Below are 19,534 nucleotides of genomic sequence, written 5' to 3'. Positions count from 1 at the left end.
AGATTATATTTACAATTATAAGCAATAATGCTTATATTTTTAATATAGAAAATATGTTAATACGGAGAATGTTTAAAACGGCCGGTATAAAACAGCATTTTAGTGTCTTATCGGGTTATTTTTCTAACCTGTTTATTGTCGCTATCAGCATTTCCTGCTATTTTGAGTTACTTGTTGCTATTTTGAACCGTGTATATTCCCACCTAATTCTTATTGGATATTAAAAATACATCGATTTTTGGCCCATCGGTTAAAAAATTAAGTGTTTTTTTTTCTGGGGGGGAGTAATTCCGAAAAAAATCCAAGCTCTCAATGAGGGCTATTACTGCAGTTAAGAAAAAGTCCTAAATCCAAAAGAATTTGGATTTTGGGCCTTTTTGGACACTTTTGGTTCAGCCGATTGCAATCAAAAGGGGAGGTGCACAACTAGATGTTACAACAGTCCTTAATCCAAAATTTCAACATCCTACGTCTAATGGATTTTGAGTTATGCGAGATACATACATACATATAGATGTCACGCGGAGTCAACGAGTCAAAATGGATATTTCCGTTGAAATCTGGAAACCGAAAATTTTCGCGATCAGAATACTTCGTACAAGAAAGTAAAAAAAAAAAAAAAAATGGTGTTAAAAGAAACAAAATTCCAGGATTTTTCAATCATCCAAAAATTTTGTTATTCCAAAGGAAGCTTTTTTTCGGGGGGAATCTACATATTGTACGAGGCAGGGACTATATTATACCTTTTTGTTTTGAAGGGTCTGGTCCCGGGACTTAATTGTCACACTATTAACAGTAAACGTATTTATAAGCAGAGTGTTTGAAAAATTTATTTTTGCGACGCAAAATAAAATTGTAAGAAACAAGAACGAGTTATCAAAATAAGAAACACGAATACTGAAATTACATTATGAATTTTAAAGAAAAGAATCGACAAAAAAACAAATTGGAAACATAAATGCTCTGTTTATTAATCGTTCCGTTGTATAGACTAATAGTAGTTACACCGAGAGAGATAGTAAGTAAAAACACCAATAATAATTAAAGGAAGCGAAAAGTAGTTGGTCGTACGGTGGAACAGGCGTGACAAGCAAGGCTAAGCGGCAAGGATGCATTGAAGACTCGCATAGACGGTAAATCAGTGTGTTTGTTAGTTTACTGAAGTCAGTAGTCGGCAGCTGGCCTCCGTAGTCGTCGCAGGAGATGCAACTAGCATGCTAAGCTTATTAGACGGTCGACAGTGTACGTTGTGTTGTTGCAAAAGAGGCACCTAGAAGGGAATTAATAAAAGGAACATTTACCGGTAAACTTTTAAAAAGCTTGCCGAGATTTGGTTAAGGACTACACCTTAAACCAAGGTACGTAAACATTTTATTTAAAAACCGAATAACAGGATTTACGCGTAACGTCAGATGAAATGCGATTATTTACTTTTAAACGTGAATTATCGGGAACATTTATTTAAAAATAGATTTTTCTTAAACGTTTAACTAAAACCGGTTTAATTGTTATTTATAAACTCGTTTAATTTATAAGCTATCGCAATGTTTTACAATTGCGCAGATAGAATTTTTTTTTCGTAGATTTTTGTTGTATTTAACAATGTTTACTTGCTACGTAATAACGATGAAATATCGGTTATCAGTTACTATTATACTTGCATAAGTATGTACTTAACCCGTATAATATTTTAACCGATAACATATTTACCCGCATTAATAAATTTTTACATTCGTTAACAAATATAAAAGTAATTTTATCTATAAATTCTGTTTACTTATATTGTGGAAATCTAGCTCGAGTAAGCGATGAGATATGTTAATTTTATTTCTTCGACAAAAAAAATACGGCTTACAGAAGGCCTTTTCGTTCGCTTGGATCGAACGAGAATTTTTGTTTAAAAGTTTTGATGATACTTACGTATTAACGTCACCGCAGCTACAGCTTTATTTAAAAACAAAGTAGTCAATCGGATTGTTAATTAACAGGAGTGTTTTGATTATTTAAATAATAAATAATTCCAATAATTACTGAATTTATTAAATAAATACTCAAAAAATTACGGTGTTAATTAGTCAAGGTTAGCGAGCAAAGCGAGCGTACGTTAAGTTTGGTTAAATTATATTTATAAAAAAAATAATATAAATAACCATTTATTAAAATTAATAAAGAGACTGTTGTTAAATCCGATTGACTACTTTGTTTTTAAATAAAGCTGTAGCTGCGGTGGCGTTAATACGTAAGTACCATTTTGATATCGAATTGAGAATTGAATGCACACGATTTTTAAATTTTAATTTTGTTTATAATTCCCTAAGCACCATTGTTCAATAATAATAATAGTACTAATAAAACGATGCTGTATAAGTACGATAAAAAAAAGTAATTAAAGTAGACTTAACTTTTCTTTTCTTTGAACGGATTTAAAAAAGAAAAATGTCCATAATTTATTGTTATCTAACAATAAGATAGATAATATGTATTTAGCTGTTTCGTATTGATAGTAGATATTCTGGATTTGTATAAAATTAATTTTACTTAATAATAAACTAGTTTAAATAGAAATTATACTTTCGTAATTTCTTGTTGCGATCAAAGAATTATATTTTTAAAGCTTTAATCGTATTAATAATAGACTAGATATTCGATCGATAAAAATAGAAATTAGTACGTAGTCTATTTTAAAATTTTGTATCTCATACGATGCGCTTAAAAATATCCATAGTCGGTAATTTATTTTGCTGTTTTAGTTTAAAAGGAAAAGGTATCCTTGGAGGTGTATTAACAGTAGGCGTTTAGATTGTTATTAAAGTAGTTATCTTTAGGAAGTAGTGAAAACAATCACGTTATGCTGTATATGTCAGTATATTTTTTTAACGAGATATAAACCTTTGATTTCCAGCGTCTATTATAATGATACCTTCGAGTAGGAGTTACGTTTTAAACGATAAAACTATTCGTATTGTTTTCCTTTTATAGAAAATGGCAGACGTACTATTCAACAGAAAGAAAGTAATATGTATTAATTTTTTGCGTAAAAAATCTAATTTTGAAAAAAAAAAATTGGGATTAAATGCACGTAGTATCCCCTCCAAATCGCTTTATCTTCGGTTGTAGTTATATTTGTAGAGTCTATTTTTAAAACGGGTACCGGTAGAAGAACATTTTACAGCCGGGCGCCGATTTAACAATTAACTTATTAGTACTTTTTGTCGAGAAATATCGCTCAGAATATTGGCCTGTCGGGTTAATTTGTATACACCGTGTTTAACTAAAATTACAATTATATTGTTCGATCGATTCGACATGTACGTTGTAATAAACACGTACGCATCTCTTTAGTCTACGAGCGTCATTTTGTATTGTAACTTGTCTCTTACGTCAGATAGATTCTTACTTTTGGCGTTTATTGTAGTACGTTCGGGTAGAATTTATGTTTTTTATTCTTAAAGTTGTTTTTATAAAATTATAAAAATCAAATCGACAATTATAATATATTATTTGAGAATAGTGTATTATCATATTTGAGAATTACGTTTGTACGACGAACCGTCGATGAATTTATAATTAACGTTTGTTTTTATTATAATCTGGTTTGCATTACTAAGTTATGAATTACAATCTACTGATTTATATTAACGGGAAAAGGGTAAATTCAAATATTTATTAGAGCGATACGGTAATTTCATTAGCCTACGATTACAGTCGGATGTCGCTAAAGGTTGTAAGTGTAACCGCGAATCGATTATATTTGTAGGCAAAAAAAACTACTTGGACGACGGCGTAACTGTACCGTTTTCGATCGTGAGTCCATTTATAATGTGACAAAGACGCGAGCGACTGCTATCGTTCTGTTTACATTTACAGCACGTTAGAGAGAGAGATAGTCTTATAAAAGTAGTACTGTCGATTTTACTGTACGTTTACGATCGCGTGTACGGTTTAATCGCTAATGTACACCGAAGATTTCAAAATTAATGTAAAAAATAAAATTTATACGCCTCGTGGAAGTAGATTTATATTTTTTATGTACTTAAAATCGTTTAAGAAATGTAATTTATTATTTCGAAATAATAACAGTATACTCGTATTTTTAAAATATAGAACGATTAAAAAAAATACCGGTATAAAGTATATATATTTAAAAAAACAAAATAAGTGAAATTATGTGTAATTCGATTGTTTCCGATTATAACAACAAAAATAGGTAATTAAAAACTTGAGGAAATAAATTGAAAAACATCACTTAAAAACATTTTTTATTACCGTAGAAGATATCATACAGCTGTCGAGTGAAGCGAACGAGTTCAGTTTTCAAAGCCGATTTACTATTTCCCTTAACCACCCAATAGAGTGGCCTCAACAGCATCGTAATAAAATAAATACGTAAAATGCATCGTGTTTTTTTTTTCTTTTTACGACTTAACTTTTATTTCCTCGTTTGATTTTATTTAATCGTTATTTGGGAGGAGGTTTAACCAGGTAATGTTTGTTATTATTATTTTTGAAGGATTTGACCTGCAATATTTGACAGAAATAATAAACAATTATAAGTCCTTACTAATACCAGATAAGATTCTGATTTTGTTTGTAAATTTTTTAATTTCTTCGCAGAATAATTAGCATAATCCTTTGTGCACATATCGTATTTTACGTTCTTAAAAATGAGGAGCATTAAGTTCTGTACGGGGAACAAGGTTAACTCTTATGTTTTAAACGGGAATTATATAAACAAAAACATTTGCGTAAAAAAAATCATCCCTTTGATAATTTGAACCAAAATGGGGAACACGGTTGAAATGGTTCAACCGTGTTCCTCAAATCTTGCAAACTTAATTAAACTCATATTTCCCGACGTCATATAATGGTGACATTTTACATAGCGATTTAAGTCGGATGACAATACAATATTCCATTTTTAATTTCATATATTTCTATATATATATATATAATATAAGGGGAATGTCTTGAGCAAGGGAGCTGAATCGATAAGATGTAGCTATCGATTTGATGTATTTGAATGTCGATTCAGTATTAATAGATCAGGTGGTTGTCATCGCAAATCAACTGATTTCGAATTCGAGAGTTCCAAGATTCAAATCCTAGCAAAGGCAGTTACTTTTACGTGGATTTGAATATTAGATCTCGGATACTGGTCTTCTTTGACGGTCGGGTTTCAATTAACCACACATTCAGGAGCGGTCGATCTGAGACCGTACAAGACTACACTTCATTTACGTTCATGAATATCGTCTTCTGACGTAATACCTTACGGTCGGGTTCCGGAAGTTAAACAGAAAAAAGAGAGAGGTGGCTGTTGAAGCGGATTTTAATTTAACTAGTGTAAATATACGTACGCTAATCGTCTGATTTATTTATAAATAACTGTTATCATTTAGAATGATGAAAACTAATTATCCAGCTTAAAATTTAGAATAAACTGCATATAAATTTTTTTTTTGTTTGCTAAACAATTAAAAGTAAAACTTTTAATAAGTTTTAAATTTTAAAGTAGTTTTAAACTTAAGTAAGTTTATTTAATATAAATACTTATACGATTAAAAAAAAAAGGTGGAAACTGAACACTTTACGAAGAGATTCTATAACTTAAAGGAATTTAATTTATTCAAATACGATTTCAAAAACTTAGTTCTGCGAAGAAAACGGAATAATATAATTCCTTAGAAATTATTTAAATTTCAATAAATTTGATACAATTTCATTTAATTATAACTTTAAAAAGTAGAAAAAAGATTTAAAAAATAATTTTGTTTTCCAGAAAATTATTTTTAAAAAATTTTCTACTTACGCATGACTAAAAATAAAAGCGTGTGGCGCGTTCTAATTATAAAATCGTTGTTTATGAGAGCGCTCCCCACGCTTTTCGTTTTAGTCATGCATAAATAGAGAATTTTTAGAAGTATTTTTCTTGAAAACAAAATTATTTTTTAATTTTTATTACGAATTTTTTTTAAATTTTAAGTGAAAACAGTTAATATGAAGTAATTTACGGTTACAAATAAATAAATACTTGATAATTTGAAAAAATTCAATTTGTTTATAAATTCAAAATAATTTTATTAAAAAAGGAAGTCCTCAATTTTGAAACAATTCTTCAGAAAAATTTCATTTGGATTTCAAAACATTTGTTATTGTAGTTTTTTTTACTGTAGTTTTTTTTATTGTAGCTAGTTATTGTAGTTTTTTTTTTATACGATCGAAGATTATAAATTGTTTCAGATTGATAAACGGTAATTTTTAAGGTATAATATTCCTCCACAAAAAATTGTGGAGGAATATTTGGTAGATTATAATTTAGAATATTTGGTCTGATTATAATTTCTATTAAGTTAATATTTTTATAAACGATCATATCACTTCAAACGAGCAAATAATCGTTTTAATTTCTTTTCTCCGTTAAAAAATATGACAAAAATCATCCCGGATAACGTATCTAATTTGATTATGATTTTCGATTATTTCTTGATGATTATAATGATTCCATTGAAATATCTAATTTGACCGCTTGCCCTCGTTTGATAAGATATACATTATAATGTATTAATCTTTTGTAAAAATTGTGGTCTATAAACTCGCTACCTGCAAAACTTTGATCTGCGTTACGGATCTTTCGGATGATGCACGAAATTTTTCTTACATGTATTCAGTTTTTACCTCTTCTAATATCCGGTGAAATAATATTTATGAGGTTTCAACCAAACATTTTTTTTAATCTATTGATATCGCGTTCTTGTCTGCCACAGGGTTTTCTCTTCTACCGGCCCGGTCTCAAAAATATCGTTCAATAGCGTTTTGTACAGTTCAATACGGCGATTGAGGTTTGTCTGCTTAACTCTGAAGCCCTCCTCCTTTTTTTCCCATTTAGAGACTGTATAATAGCCGTTTCGATACATCGTTAAATAGAGTAAGCGTGCCATCCTTTGGTGACGCGATGTACAATATTAATTCCAGTAGAAAAATATCGTGATATATATTTTAATTTTTTTTTCTAATTAAAAAAATTACTTCTGTTACGGAAAAGTTTAATTTTAAAATGAAAATTATAATTATTCGTTAAGTTTTTTACACAGAATCTCTGAAGAGATTCAAAACGTACAATTTTTTTCAGTTACGAAAAAAGTTTTTTACTACAAAGTGTATAAAAAGGAAAAAAAATAAATTTCAAAGGGTTAAATAAAATTATAAAATAAAGAAAATGAATCGCTGTATAAATTGTATCGACTAGAAAACAAATAGTATTGAAATTTTAAAGTAATAAGCCAAACTTTATCCCTAATTCAACGTACTATTTGTTCAATGCGTAAATTTATCAATATTATGGAAATTATTTTCGGCTGTAATAATTCTAAATATGAAAATTTCAAGTTCCCTAATTTGCGTTTGCCTTCGCTTATTATGAATTTTGTTAAAAGTGATTAAATTGGTTTTCGTAAATAATTACACGTAGAAATGTAAGGCTGGGACAATAATATAATTTTTATGAAAAAATAGGGGCATGAGGCTTGAAATTTTAATTCGTAGGTAGATTTTCTTTTTTTATAATAATAATAACGTTTTCTTTCTTTTTTTATAATAATAATAATAACAATGTATCCTGAAATTCCCTTTATTAATTTTTCCAAAATACAAAGTATAATTTACGTATACTTTAAATTTTATACAATTAAACTTACTTATATTACGTTAAGGGCCGTCATAACTTTCTCCTACGGATATAAAGGGGTCGTAAGGACATAAAGTGTAAAAACTATGTTGTTACAGACAAAATATACCCGTTTCTAATGCTTTCCTAAATCACAATAATCGCTGCACTTCTATTATGCGCTTTACATTAAAAACCCGCAATTACAATTCAGTGTGAAAATTGATTTCCACACTTCTTTTAGGGAAACCTTATTTGGTATAATTTATATCGCGTGATTTTCCCGATTTCTTTCGCTTGAAACTAGATTGCAAATATTTTTACCGCGCGGTAAAAATGTGGAAACCGATATCTCTATATTATACCGACTTTTGACTACTAAAAGAACGGTTTGAGCGAACCGAGCTCAGTTTATGGGTATCGAGTCTAAAACAGATGAAGAAATCGAATCGACATTCGTAAATAGATTAACCGAGTCCGGTTTTGGATAATAAATACAACAATAATACTGAAGCAAAAAATGTTAAAAATAATTTTAAGTTATTGTAAATGCGTAAAATATAAATACCAACAGTAATGAAGACTCCAATTAAGGAATGGCAGCGATAGTATAAAAAACTTCTTAAATCATGTTAGTTTCATTAAACGCATTCTTTTTCGCTTGTAATATTGTTACCGATAGGGCTACACTGTTATTAGCAAATTCTTGCGACTAACTTTTTAATGAGATTAAAACGACTGAGACGCTAGAATTACACTTATCTTATTCACGGTTATCTGTCAGTTTTTGAATTCCTTGGCGCCTGAATAAAGCGATATTTATTACGGTGAGCCGTATAAATCTCTTCATTAAATTTGGCGTTGAACAACTCTCAGCAATTAATAGTTTTCCGACACAGTTATCACAATTTTTCCGTGTTTTGGGAGGAGACGTACAATCGACAGATATGTAGACGACGATAGATAAGTGTAGCTAACAAGTGCAAGCGAGTTAAGAAACATATCTCGGTTAACCCGTTTACTGGAGCTCGGTTCGGACTTTTGCCGCGACAGCCTCGGAGCTTAGTTCCGCTGTTGTCTTTTTCGCGGGATTCTGTTGCGCAAATTCCTAGAGGAAATACGGTAGCGAATACTTGCACTTTTATGAATTTCAAAACATACTGATTGCATCTTTTGTAATTCATTACAAAATTCTTTTTCTTTTTGTAATTCATTACACGGTAAAAAAAAGTTTTGATAATTTTATAAATTTTCATATTTTCTGGGTAGAATTGTTAAAATAAATTATTTAAACGTATAAAAAGTATAAATCATTTATCTTGTCGACAAAAAAAATTATCAAGTTGTTAGCTAGTAATAATTGGTAGTAATGATTAGCAAGCGGTTATGAACAACTACTGTGGTTTACCGTATATAAATTACGATTATATGTGTGACTTCACCGTTTAATTTGCTCTACTTCGCAGTTATTATACATTTTACTCTCTACTTTTTTTTTATAAAATTTTTTTTACATTTATGAATATATATAATTTTATATCATAATATATATATATTATATCAATATATGTATATAATAATTTTACACTTTTAAAAAATAAATAAACAGCCATCGGGGAAAAAAGAAAAAGAAGAACCCTTAAAAAACCGTTTTCAGGAAATTTAATATAATATATATATATATATATATTGTGTAAATAAAATTATCGCTCTAAAGAATGATAATTTTCGTTATTTACAACGAACAAAAAATTACGTGTTAAAATGGATTTTTGAAGTTTGTTTGAAACCCGATTTCTTTTTGAATTTCTCGGTAAGAAATGAAAATGTAAACCTTTTCTTGTGGATATCTAAAGACCGATTTCTAGATTTTCTGAAATCTACATTGAAAGGGGTGAAGAAAGGTAAAAAGATTTTGAACAATGATTGCAAATTTTCCTCGTTTCCGACTATACTAAACGAGATATTCAGTAGATTTGGGCTTAAAAATACTCTTCAAATAAATACCTTAAAAATTTTTCCGAGTTTTTTTGAATTTCGATTTTTTAGGTAATGCGACGGTGTACAGCGCGGCGCCCACACAGTCAACCGCCACTGTTACTGTATATGCGACGCAACTACCTGCACCTTCCTCCGAATACTTGACTTCCTTTTTCCTGTTTAGCCGGGAATTACCGTCAGGTACTACTTGAGAGGATGAATGAGGATATGCATGAGTGTAAGTGAAGTGTAGTTTTGTACGGTCTCAGGTCGACCGTTTTGAGATTTGTGGTTAAATGAAACCCAACTTCCAAAGAACAGCGGTATCCACGATCTAGTATTCAAATCCGTATATAAGTAACCGCCTTTACTAGGACTTGAACGCTGGAACTCTCGACTTCCAAATCGGCTGATTTGCGAAGACGTGTTCACCACTAGACCAACCGGTGGGTTTCCGATTACTTGACTAAAAAAACATTAAATTACCGCGACCGTGAACGCAAGTAACGATATAGAACGTGCGAAACCGCACGTTCCAACGGGGGTGCTAGTGTATATATATATATACATATATATATATATATATATATATATATATATATATAATATTTATGAATAAAATTATCGTTTCAGTTCTAATCTATATATACAAGGAAACAATACTGTTATCGTTAAAATTGTTTGTTGTTTAAATTTGTTATAGGAGTAGCAAAAGCGAATTAATAATTTTGTTTTAAATAATTGATTTAAATTATTTAAAAACTTTTATTAATTTACATTTTCATCGAGAAATATTTTACGGATTCATTTAAAAATACTTAAAAAGTCGTGTAACTGATGTATACTGTAAAAAAATAATAGACGTTTGGTTCATTTCACATTTTTTTATTAGGTAGTTTAAACAGAAATTAATTCATTGGGCTTAAAAATCTGGGGGCACAGAATCTTTTTGGAGATTTATATTAATTAGATCTTTAAATTTAATTCTTTATTCAGTAGTTGAAAATTACGATTATCTTAATTTTCTAATTTATTTATTAAATCAAAAGTAATAAGTAAACATTTTGCAACGATCTATTAAATCGTTATTAATAAGTTGTAAATATTTGTACAAATTCAATCTTGTGCTGACATTCACTTTTAAAAAGACTTAATTCTAAATTAAGTGAACGTCTGACAAATAATATTTTAGACTTCTCAAAAAAAAAAAAAAATTAATACAAAAAACGTTTTGCTAAACAGTTAACGTGGAATAAAGAAAAAAAGAGAAACCCCCAAAACAATCGTTAAGAGGAAATTAATACAATTCTAAAATTAAACGGCTGTTTCGAATATTTGACGACGAATGGTAAATACTAAGGATTAGCAATAATGCTATTAGTATCAAAGAAAAAAATATACCTAGAAAAATTATTTATTAAACGTTGAATAAAAAAAAGCCACAAAAAGTCTCATGTTTCTTTCTGCGTTTATATAATAAAAATAACGAAGGACTAAAAAAGCTGTCAAACTTTGAACAACTAGAAACATTTAGACAATTTCAGTCGTAAACTCAAAGTTGACGGAAAAACAACCAAAATCATTCACGCCTTTTCATAACTAATTATTATGAAAATTATTATTAATCTAGTATGATGATTATTTAGATTTTAATTAAATTTTTCTCGATTTAAAAACAATTTTAAAACACTATTTAGAAATATGTTTTTAATAAAAGTTGAAAAATTATTTTCGCTTAAAAATGTCTCATTTTCAGAGTATAAGACATTTTTAGTGAATATATATATTTTTTTATTTTCACTAACAATATATTTTTTGAATTATTTATATATATAAACGTTTTTAGAATTCATATTTTTTTTAGTTTAAGTTGTACGCCTATTAACATTGACTAGCAAAGAAAAATGTCCTTCAATAGAGAATTTATAATTGAAAAAAATATATCAGTAGCGCTTTATCAGTTTTTAAAAATTCCAATGTTTTTTTAGGCGGTGACAATAATAATTACCGCCGGTTTACTTATAATAATTTTATATATAATCGAGATTTTGTATGTACTAGTAAAAGGCAGGCCAACGGCCCGCCGCGAAAATGTTACACGATTTATGTTTTATTACACGCGATTTTGGTTAACGTTTTTGCCAATTGTAACTAAATAACGTTCATGAATTTAGCGTACCGACAACAAAAACGTTTACAACGAAAAGCTTCAAAATCCTCAACTTTTTTGCTGTTTCTTGAGTTGTGATTTTTTAACACGGCCCCCAACTCCAAAGTTTTCCTTTTTTATTCCCGAAACACAAATATAATTTTATATAAATCGTTCGTATCAAGAAGTATAAATAATTCGTGTGCTGCGCGCAGCCGCCCGGCGCATTACGTGATCCGCTTTGCGCCAATAGCAGCTAAAATAAAAAGAGAGACACGATGTAGTTTTTCGTTAAAAAGTTGTTTAAATTACCCGGTAAAAATTTAATAACAGAATCCCACGACTATGTTTCTTTACATTCGGTAAAAAGTGTAGGTTGAACACCAAAAAAAAAAAAAACCTAAAACATACGGGTCGAACTGAGAACGCTTTTTTGTAGTCGGTAAAAAGAGTTAAAGTAATTAATAATTAAAAAGCGTTTTACTTTCGTGAAGAATTTTTTTCCTTCATTAGTTTATTATTACTTTATTTAATTTAAACCTCTGCTTAATTCTACTCTTAATTCTGAGTTATCGTTTCTGAGACGTACAGAAAATAAAGGGAAGAGGAAATTTTTTTTTTACTACAGTATTACTTTTTCTTTGCGTATACTATTCGTATATCGACCTGGGAAACAAAATTGCTACTTTTACTTAATAGTAAGTATTTATTTTTTTATGCCTATTTATAAATTATTTGTTTTATTATAATTTATTAGTTACAATGACAACACGGTATTCTAGATATTGATAACGTTAATTTTAACGAGATGATTTTTTCTTTTTATGTATAAAGAAAAAATAGTACAATCTAAACAGGATTAGAATTCAGAGCCAATCGTACGAAAGGTGGAGACACTTTGGCTGGAAGGAGATAAAATTATTATTATTATTATTAAAAAAAAAAAAGTTATTACAAGAATTTGGCTAATATTAATTTATACGGTTAATACTAAGGGGGATTAAAAATAATCTTAATTTCATTTAATCGATTTATTAATAGTCCATAATTTTAAATTAAAATCTTATCTTGCAGTTAGAACTCGTTTAAGATGAGTAATTTATCAAGAATTATGCAAAAAACTAAATATTATTATACGGTATGACGTACACAAGTGAGTTTATCGGTATATATATTAATACTTAATGAAGGTTCTAAACTGTTAAAAAAATACCGTATTTGCTCAGCGGTATGTCCAGATTTCGGTGAATAAAAGGTTCTTAGGAATTTATCGTTAAAGATAGTACGATAAAATTCGTTAATAATCTACGTGTTTCAATAAATATTTATGCGCATAAAGTTACCGTATAAATATTTAAAGGAACATTTTAAGTCTGTAAATTTAAATTGACGTAATGGATATTTTTTTTATAATTTGAAATTTTATCGATACAGGTAGTATAATTTACTGGGGGTTTAGAAACCCTTTTGTTATAATTAAAAAAAAAAAACTAAATTAAAAAGTTAGGTCGTTACAATTGAAATGGTTAACTGATTTATTGTTTTGTAAATCTGATATTTTAAACGATGTGTATTATATATAACTTACGTTTAAAAATTAATTAATAAACATTTTTCATCGTAAATTTATCACTGTCAAATACACGAACGGTCCCTAGAAGCAGTTATTGTTTTGTTTTTTATTTTTATTTCACATTAAAACTGTAGATAAGTTAATATATTGTATTTTTAGTGATTTAAAAAATAGGAGGAGGTTGTAATTTCCATCCAAATACATTTTTATTTATTTTTTTGTTCAAGTCCAAGCTTTACTGTTCGTTAAATGAATCGTCGATTTACGTGTTTTTTTTTTTTGCCGAGGCACATTTTTCGGTCCGATTTAAACTTTTCCAGATAAATTAAATTTAAAATTTTCCATTTAATTTATCTGGAAAACTTATAGAGTATATCGATGATGTTTTACAGTTTCGTGTCGTTTATCGTAACGTTCTATCGGATCGATACGACACTTAAAAAAATATATCGGGTTAAGTAAATAAGCCTTTGGTTTCAATTTTATGTTTTACATTGTATACGTAAATGATACTAATGAACAAAATTACGAAAAACGTTTACGTACGTGAAAATAAAAAGTTATAGTTTAGCTTCATGTTAAATTATTTCCTCTTTTAGCTAAGTGTCATTTGTTTGTTTCAAATGATATGATCATTACTGAGCGTATTGTGGGAAAATTCAAGAAAGTAAACGGACACTGTGCGATGAAAAAACAATTATATTCTCGCGTTCCAGACATCCTTAGCTCACGCTTAATTTCTTACGTCTTTTCTCGGCGTTCATTTCATTATTTTTCACTTTGGAATTTTTTTTGCGAATAGTTTTTTTTGTAAGCCTACTTACAGTAAAAAAATTAAAAGACTAACTGTTCTGAAAATAATATTTTATCGCTGTTACTTTAATTTCGACTTTTTTTTTAAAGTTGAGCTAAATTAAAGTTTAATAATCTGTTGGTAGATGTTACTGGCGTCGTCTTCTAAAATTGAAATATAAAGGAATATTGTAGAAGTACGATTTATTTTTCCTCTGCAGACCTGCAGAAGACTACGCAAATATAATTTCTAGATTTTCCCTCTTTCTCCTCCAGAATTCTTTCGTTATTTTACTATGCTGTCCGTTTTTCGTTCTTCTGTCTAGCAAATGCGCTCTCTTTTCTTTTTTGCATTCTTTTGTTATTTTGCGGATTTTTTCTCTAAATGTTAAATTAGAGAAATATTAATTTAGTAATTTAAATACTAAATTTCGAGAAACTCCCTCTATGAATCATGAGACTTTGCCGATGGCGATGAGGGGGCTTGAGTGCTCAGCGATACAGAGTAGCTGGACCAAAGTTCTTACCGTATCGGAGAGGTATCTATCTGATGATAACCAGGCTTAGGAATGATTCCTGAACGGGAGCAGCAGCTGTTTCAGTAGTTGTTAAAGGGGGTAGGTCAGGAAGACTTAAACGGCCGTATCAACATCGCTCGATCTTCTGAATATGCGTAGCTGAAAGCAATAGAAAATCACAGCTGTTATTTTTCCAAGAAAATGTAGCTCTGCATTTTCATGTAAAAAAGATGGAGGCGTCTTCGTTGGTAAAATATTCTGGAAGTAAACTAGTCCACCGTTCAGATCTTCGAGTAGGAACTACTAAGGAAGGGGTCACCAGAAAATTAAAAAATAACATTTTGCGACTCGGAGTGTGGAATCTAAGAAGTCTAAAAAAGGTTGGTAAGTTAGAAAAATTAAAGAGGAAAATTTTTAGGTTAAATGTAGATGTAGTAGAAATTAGCGAGGTTCAATGGGAAGAGGAAAATGATTTTTGGTCAGGTAATTTCAGAATAATTAACTCAGCTTCAAACAAAGGACAGGCAGGAGTGGGTTTCGTAACGAACAAAAAGATAGGGAAGAGAATAGAATATTTCAAATTGTATAGATATATAATCATTGTAATAAGAATAAAATCAAAATCTAAGCAACGTTTGTTAGCGTCTACATGCCTAGAAGCGCCCACGATGATGGTGAGGTGGAGTGTGTATACGAAGAAATTGACGAAGGAATTAAACACATAAAAGGGGATGAAAATTTAATAATAGTTGGAGATTGGAATGCAAGCATTGGAAAAGGCAAGGAAAGAAATATTACGGGTGAATATGAGCTGGGCAAAAGGAATAAAAGCGGGGACCGACTTACAGAGTTTTGCGAGAAGTATAATTTATTAATTACCAACACCCAATTTAAAAATCATAATAGAAGAATGTACACATGGAAAAAGCCAGGTTATACTGCAAGATATCAGATAGATATATCATTAAGCAACTAGTTAAGCAAATATTTAGAAATCAATTCGTCGACTGCAAAGCTTACCCTGGAGCAGACATTGATAAGGACCATAATTTAGTGATAATGAAATGTAGAGTGGGATTTAAAAACTTGAAGAAAAGGTGTCAGATGAATCGGTGGAATATAAAGAAGCTTGAGGAAGAGGAGGTAAAGAAGATTTTTGAGGAGGACGTTGCAAGAGGTCTGAGTAAAAAAGATAAGGTAGAAAATGTAGAAGAAAAATGGGAGAATGTTAAAAAGGAAATTTTTGAATCGGTAGAAGCGAACTTAGGCGAAACAAAGAGAACCGGTAGAAACCCTTGGATATGAAAGGATATATTGGAGCTGATGGATGAACATAGAGAATATAAGAATGCTAGTGATGAAGAAGGTAAAAGGAACTATCGACAATAAAGAAATACTATAAACAGGAAGTGCAAATTAGCGAAAAAAGAGTGTATTAAAGAAGAGTGTTCAGAAGTGGAAAGAGAGATGATCATTGGTAAAATAGACGGAACATACAAGAAAGTAAAGGAGAATTTTGTGGTACATAAATTAATATCTAATAATTTATTAAATTTAATAAATCTAATAAATTAAAATCTACTACCAAAGATAGTACACCGATTTACAATACAAAAGAAGAGGTCGATAGGTGGGTGGAATATATTGAAAAGTTATACGGAGAAAACGAATTAGAAACTGGTGTTATAGGGGAAGAAGAGGAGGTCGAAGAGGATGAAAAGGGAGATACAATACTGAGATCTGAATTTAAGAGAGCATTAAAAGATTTGAATGGCAGAAAGGCTCCTAGGATAGACGGATACCTGCAAAATTACTGCGCAGTGCAGGTGAGGAAGCGATTGATAGATTATACAAACTGGTGTGTATATTTATGAAAAAGGGGAACTTCCATTAGACTTCAAAAAAAGTGTCATTTTTTGATACCAAAAAAAAAGCAGGAGCAGATAAATGTGAAGATTACAGAACAATTAGCTTAACTACGCACGCATCAAAAATCTTAACCAGAATTCTGTACAGAAAATTGAGAGGAGAGTTGAAGAAGTGTTAGGAGAAGACCAATTTGGTGTCAGGAAAAGTATAGTGATAAGGGAAGCTATTTTAGCACTCAGATTAATAGTAGAAGGGAGATTAAAGAAAAACAAACCGACATACTTGGCGTTTATAGACCTATAAAAGGCATTTGATAACGTAGACTGGAATAAGATGTTCAGCATTTAAAAAAATTTAGGGTTCAAGTATAGAGATAGAAGAACAATTTCTAACATTTACAGGAACCAAACTGCAACAATAATAATCGAAAAACATAAGAAAGAAGCCGAAATAAAAAAGGGAGTCCGACAAGGATGTTTCCTAACCCCGTTACTTTTTAATCTTTAATCTCTATTACTAGCAGTTAATGATGTTAAAGAACAATTTAGATACGGAGTAAGAGTACAAGGCGAAAAGATCAAGATTTTACGATTTGCTGATGATGTACGAGTAGAAATTCTTCCCGAGAGTAAAAAGGAATTTGAAGAAATAGTGAATGGCATGGATGAAGTCCTACGCAAGAACTACTGCATGAAAATAAACAAGAACAAAAACGAAAGTAATGAAATGTAGTAGAAATGATGTAGGTGGTCCACTGAATATAAAAATAGGAAGAGAAAATATTACGGAGGTAGAAGAATTTTGTTATTTGTGAAGTAGAATTACTAACGATGGACGAAGCAGGAGCGATATAAAATGCTGAATAGCACAGGCAAAACGAGCTTTCACTCAAAAATATAATTTACTTACATCAGAAAATAATTTAAACCTCAGGAAAACATTTTTGAAAGTATATGTTTGGAGCGTAGCTTTATATGGAAGTGAAACTTGGACGATCGGAGAATCTGAGAAGAAAAGATTAGAAGCTTTTGAAATGCGGTGCTAAACGAGAATTTAAAAAATAGATGGATTTAAAAATGGAAGGAAATGGATGGATGGATAAAGTAACAAATGAAGAGGTGTTGCGGCAAATTGATGAAGAGAGAAGCATTTGGAAAAATGTAGTTAAAAGAAGAGACAGACTTAATGGTGGAACTGAGAATGTACAAGACTACATTTCATTTACACTCATACGTATCATCCTCATTCATCCTCTAAAGTAATATCTGAACGGTAATTCCCGGAGGCTAAACAGGAAAAAGAAAGAAATATTAAAGTCGCTTTAATATTGCAGGGACATGTAGATGGGGAAAAATTGTGCAGGTAGTCAACGTTTGGGATATGTAAAACAAATTATTAGGGATGTAGGATGTAGGGGGTATACCGAAATGAAACTATTGGTACTAGATAGAGAATCTTGGAGAGCTGCATCAAACCGGTCAAATGACTGAAGATATGAAAAGCAAGCAAAAGATATTGAAACGAATAAAAGAAAGTATTTATGAAATAATGGATTGAAATTTTTTTTTTTTTTTGTTACGTAACGTTTGTTGTAAAACACGCAACTTATTTTTACGTTTTTATACTCGGTTAAGATTCGTTTACGTGCGACTACTAAACTTCCTCGTTCCTATTATTTCGAAAACAACCTGATTTAATTAATTAGATTATTTTTATGCCGTTACTTTTTTTTAATTGCGTAATTTTATTTTTATGGAGTTAACTAAAAACGAATTTAACGTTTTTTCTCTATATAATTCCTTAAAAGTACGCATCGTTTACCGGTATAACTTGATTTAAGCTTGTTTTTACTAAATTTATATAGTTTTTGAAAGTAATTTTCGTTATATAACCTTAAATTAAATATAAACTTTAAATAATTATTTATAAAAATATGATTTTATTTTGATTTAATAATGCGACGTAGAGAATTTTTCACTTGATTCTAGTGACCATCTTAAATTTCAGATTACGTGTTTTAAAAGAAAAAAAGGTTATAGATTCTTAACAAGCAGATGTCTTTCCCCTGGAGTTCAGCACCTGTATAGTAGTAAATTTTCTCTTAACGAAAAAAGAAAAAAGTATGTGTTCAGTTTGAATTAAAAATGATTAAACTTATCAAAGATAACCTTATCAAAGGTAAATTTTAACGTGTTTTTTAATGTAAGCATCGTGAAAGTTGTTGCTATGTAAATAATTGTATAAATGTTGCAAATATTGACTTTGACTAAAAATTGAAAATATTTCGAATAAATATTATTATATCGGCTAATTCAGTAGCATAGCGATGATCGTCAAAACTGAAGATCCCGTGTTCGATTCTCGGTAACGGTGTGGATTTCAAAGCGAGATAGAATTATTTTTTGAGGTTTCCCTTTCAATATAATAAATACAATGAAACCTATACGCGTAAAAAAATACAAAGTTTTATTCCTTTTTTTTTTAAAGGAAAGCTTCTTAACTCGGTCTGGTTTTTGTAATTTTCAACTCTAGTCTGTAAATGTACCGATTCGGATGATTATTTTTTATTTTGTAGAGAAGTTCCTTTGCTAGTCCCGTAGAAAAGGTTTTCTAGATAATACAGTGTGTATAAAAAAGAATGACGCGAATTCTAACAGATACATTTCATAATAAGTGTTACAAGATAAATTACGTGCTATTGAAAAATGTTTAAAATTTCACTTACTAAGCTGTAAATGTTCTATATGACCTCCATCTGCAGCACGTAAAACAGCGATACGGTAACTGAATTCTTCTGCAACACGTTGCAGACAGTCTTCTGTTACTGAAATTACTCCGGCCCTGTTTTTCAGCAGTTCATGGTGGAACATAAACGATTTGTTTCGTGTATCCCCAAGGTGTAACGTCTGGGGATCTTGGGAAACAAGTTTTAGGGTTCCGTACGCCCTTTCTTTTTTTTCTGTTTAGCTTTCGGAACCACCGTAAAGTAT

The 19,534-nt window shown here is 30.1% G+C and overlaps 1 protein-coding gene across 1 annotated transcript in view; it reads left to right on the top strand.

Annotated features, from left to right (window-relative positions):
- Nucleotides 1-1,071: 1,071 nt before the first annotated feature.
- Nucleotides 1,072-19,534, top strand: part of LOC142324669 (uncharacterized) — a 538,037-nt gene continuing 519,574 nt past the window's right edge. Inside the window, exon 1 of the mRNA XM_075365546.1 lies at nt 1,072-1,358. The gene's annotated coding sequence lies outside the window, so the exon portion shown is untranslated. The remainder of the gene's footprint in view (nt 1,359-19,534) is intronic.

Source organism: Lycorma delicatula, chromosome 5, assembly GCF_047948215.1.
Source record: "Lycorma delicatula isolate Av1 chromosome 5, ASM4794821v1, whole genome shotgun sequence".
Lineage (NCBI taxonomy): Eukaryota > Metazoa > Arthropoda > Insecta > Hemiptera > Fulgoridae > Lycorma > Lycorma delicatula.
Note: the sequence above shows the minus strand (reverse complement) of the source record. Positions and strands in the feature narration are given on the sequence as shown.